This window comes from Mixophyes fleayi, chromosome 4 (assembly GCF_038048845.1).
Source record: "Mixophyes fleayi isolate aMixFle1 chromosome 4, aMixFle1.hap1, whole genome shotgun sequence".
NCBI classification, from domain to species: Eukaryota; Metazoa; Chordata; class Amphibia; order Anura; family Limnodynastidae; genus Mixophyes; species Mixophyes fleayi.
This window is the reverse complement of record NC_134405.1, coordinates 271,111,501-271,115,895: the sequence shown is the minus strand read 5'-3', so window position 1 is coordinate 271,115,895 and position 4,395 is coordinate 271,111,501. Positions and strand designations below refer to the sequence as shown.

Below are 4,395 nucleotides of genomic sequence, written 5' to 3'. Positions count from 1 at the left end.
TAAATACAAATCAAAAATAGAACATTTATTGCTCCCATTTCTAATATTTGATTTGGTGGAGCACTTAGCTTTTTCCACTGTTGCAAGTATAGAATTCCTATGTCTTTGAAATCCAAAGTCTTTGCCAACAACTGCTTTGCTGTGTTGTAGCTGATAACACTGTTGAACATTACATATAGCCACCTTACACACCAAAACATATACTGGACTGGAATAAATACCCTCAAACTTGAAAATATACCAAGGTTAGCCACATACACGCATCATTCGGAGTTCAAACTCATTACCTTGTTGTTGCAAGCTCATTTTTTTATTCACTGAGGTATACTTCACATTGAAACACCAACACCAAACTGCACATTAACTAGTTAGCACAGCTGAATGGCTGTCTTAGACCTGATAAATCGGCCATGTTGCAATTAATATGAACAGCATGATGGATAACGTGGTATTAAAATATTAACCCTAGATAAACACACACATTAATAAAAACACTGTTTTACTAAAGCAGCAGGAGCTGCAAAAACTTCCCAAAAAAAATGGGAATTAAGCGTGTTTGCGAATCTTACGCTAAATACAAGCAGTTTCATTTAGTTTATTACTTTTAGGAGTATGCTTAATAATGTGTTTTATTAACTCACTTGGTGCTTAGGGTTGACCTGGGGCCTTGAACTTCTGCACTTAGTATTGGTGGGTGAAATACATAACCACTACACTATCGTGGCACATCTAAATGTAGCACATGCAAATGAATCATACGTCATATAATTGTACTTAAAACTATTTTACCCATACTATTGCCACAACACTAACAGCTTAGCTCATTAATGACATCTGTAATAATCGTTATAATCTCTACGTACCCTACAGAAAATAAACGTTGCACACGTCAGGTCATTTTTACACAAAAACACACTTGGCTAATTAGAACGCACCTGCGTGCTCCTAATGACGTGTCCGGCATACTCTCCGGCCTACTCACCTGCATTTAATTCATTAATTACAGTGCTATTTCAAAATACCTTGCTTGACCTTCTGTATTGTTGGGAGATTCAAAGTTCTGGGTAAGTAGCCCTTAATGGTGAAATGTTTCATAATCTCTGCAGTTTATTGCTGTACCTTGCTCAACACTCATGTTTATTTTTAGGAAAAGGTATTGGTGAGATATAGATAGAAAATTATGCTGAAAGGTCCTAATGGTAAAGAATTTTATGTTGAAGGTTAGTGGAAAAGTCTTTAATTAGCTGCAGAGTTTGAATATTGAGGCAACTGTGTAGACTTGGGATGTGCCTCTGCATAGAGACCTCTCGAATGTAGTGACACACATAAAGATTATCCATCTATATTGATTTATTTTGTACCTGTTTACCCTCCCCCCACAGATCTTGGTCCTGGATTGTGTTTTTTGGGTGTCTAGTGATTGCTTATTGACATTCCACATTTGTCTGTGTGTGGGGTAAGTAGAAACCAGATATTGTTTTATTACATACCCCTTGTTAAAACACTTTGCATTAAGAATGTCCATGCTGTTATAATTTTTTTCTTTTTTTTTCTTTTTCTAATACCTTTATTTGAAGTGTGGTTTTTTTGGACCCTACCTTAAAGACACATTAACACTCTGTGCTTGAGTCAATAAGGAGAGCAAAGGATAAAAAATAAGTAAATGTTCTAGTGGACAAAGCATGTTACAATGTAATGGGTCAATGTATTTTTTGGTTATTTTTGGAACAAAACATAAATATCTTCACATTTAAAAGATCAGTGGTCAAATCATGTGCAAGCTTAGTCAAGGGTTGATTATCTAAGGTATGGTAATTCAAAATGGGAATATGAATATACATGGCCTGGTGTGTTAGTGAAATGGTTTATATGTGTAATAATAGGGGAAAAACCATGGCAACCTGTATTTTACCTTTACAATGTGTGTAGAAAGTATAGCTTCATGCCTCCAAGTTTAGCCTTAATGTCTTTAGCTAAATGCACGTTAATGGGGTAGTTTAAATCTACAGCCTAATGTGGCAACATAATTGATGTTTGGTTTTTCTACAGTTTATTGATCAGCACATATAGTGTTGAGAAGTGCACATTATTGACACTTTATTTGTTTTTCTTATATCTACAGCCTTTAGATTACACTTGGCCTGCAGTGCTGGCTTTTCTGCCATTGCACTTCCTTTTGGAGTTGGTGGATGTTGCCATGGTGAAGGGTGTTGTCAAATGTAAGTAGTATAGTGCTATCTTCACTAAAATGTGATTGGCCAGTGAGTGTGCTCCATACAATAATGTCGTCGTTACTAAGCCTGCAATGTGTGGTTGCACAAACAAAACATATGGGCAGATGCTAGCTATGTAACATGGGTTTGGTGTTTCTAATTAAGTCAAATAGTGCATTCAGAATCCTAGGTATAGTCCAAACACACAAGCCATTATTATTCACTATAATATTACCGGCTTTTTTACACATGCCAATACAGTGCTCAACCTCTTGATATCAAAATGCAAGTTGTCTGAGCTAATATTGCCGTATTAATTTGTTGACTTTCATTCAACAGGGTGTGTTGGTGTGGATTTTGGATTTGTGCAATTCGTGTCTCACTACATGTTGTTGAATTTCTCCAGAGCTCCAAGCCTGCTTATGTCTCTCTTCAGTCTGCCCAGATTGTCATCTCTTCATCCAAGGAACTTTGACACACACAGACCATTAACTTGTTTGCTTTGTTTTTGTCAGCATGTTTGAATTCATATATGTAATAAATCTAGCCTATGCTGCAAATGTGTCAGCAATCAGTTGTCATGCCATTTTGTACCATTACTACAGTGCACTGATTAATATTTTAATACCCAGAAATCCATGTGTAGTGCTTTCAAAACTATTGTGGAACAGGTTTTTTTTTTAAAATATATGAAATCTATGTGTGGTTATTTTGTCCTTTGCCACAGATACACCATAGCCTACAAACACGCTCAATGGGGTAAATGTATAGTTTTAGAAAATGTCTATAGTGTGGAGGTTTGTATGTGTGTTTGGTTGCTTAGTAGTAAATTGTTTGGACACTTTCAGCTTTTAGAGCGAACATGGGATGTGCGTAGGAATATAGGCATGACATTACAGGTAAATGTATATAAAGAAAGCAAAAATGTTAGCAGTGTCAGGTCACACACTACCAACTTTTGGCCCTTGCCCAAACAGGATAACAATATTTTTCTCTTGTGCTAGTGGCACTTTGTTTCAAAGTGGTCCAACACCCACATGCCAGACACAAACCCCACACTAACAATTATGGGGAATGCGTTAGGGCACTAAGCTAGTGGAGTCTTGCTACAAGGCCATAATACCAATATGTGTTAGCCACCTTTGGTGTAGCAAATATTCCAGTCTCCACCTTTTTCTTGGTGTTTTTACAATGTTTATTTGCTGGGTTATGTAATACCTCACCTAGGACCTGATTCATTAGTGATCTTCTTATCTTGTGCAAAAGGTAAGATGTTTATTGTTACGAAGAAACAGGGAGATAGAATGAAAATCCATCTTTACTTCACTCTTAACGTAAGAAATTCTTCACTTAGGCAGTGGATTTTGCTTCTTATCTCCCTTTTCTGAGCATGAACAGAGTGGATTAGCTTAAGATAAGCAAAAAATGACAGATAAGATCCTTAATGAATCAGGCCCCTAGTTTGCTAATTGGTCAAGGCAGCTATATGTAAACTTACAGCCAACATAGATACATGCTGTGCCTGAGCCCCCAGAGTTATAGTGCTTACTGTTACTTGTACTGTGCCATTGTTTGTCCTCGTACGGCGCTACGGATACTTTGTGGCGCCCTATAAATAAAAATTAATAATAATAATACTCCACATGAGAACTAGTTACAGTAGTCTGATTACACACATTGTTAGACAGCAGTCACTTGACATGTTTGCTGAACCTGACAATGTAGGTCTTCAATGTTATTGTGGTGTAGAAATGTGTAATTGTTTCTCAATACCATTTTCATGTAGATTGCCCTCTTAAAGTGGAAAGTAGTGACAAATTCACATTCCACCTTTGTTTCTCTTCAAACCCTGTGTGTGAAGAGTAAATTGTGTTAGTTTGCGCCGTAATACCACCTATGTCTGTTTAAACATGCTAGTCAATGTTAACAATAATTTGCAGCATTTGTCCATGCCTTGGGCAAGGGAAGTACAAAGCCTTAATGTACAGATATCCTCCCTTTAGGATTATGGCTCCATGTTCAAATTCCTTTACCACCATCTAATCCAGGGGTGGACAAACCTGTCCTCAAGGGCCATATCCAGTTCATGTTTTTAGGATTTCTTTAATCATGTACAGCTGAGTTAATCTATTTGGCTGGGTCAGTAATTATCCCACCTGTTTCTACAGACAGAAATCCTCAA

General features: G+C 37.0%; 1 long non-coding RNA gene across 1 annotated transcript; it reads left to right on the top strand.

Annotated features, from left to right (window-relative positions):
- Positions 1-1,320: 1,320 nt before the first annotated feature.
- Positions 1,321-2,647, top strand: LOC142150137 (uncharacterized). The gene is made up of 3 exons (XR_012691037.1): positions 1,321-1,456; positions 2,123-2,219; positions 2,553-2,647. It is a non-coding gene; the product is annotated as an uncharacterized LOC142150137 (long non-coding RNA).
- The last annotated feature ends 1,748 nt before the right edge of the window (positions 2,648-4,395 follow it).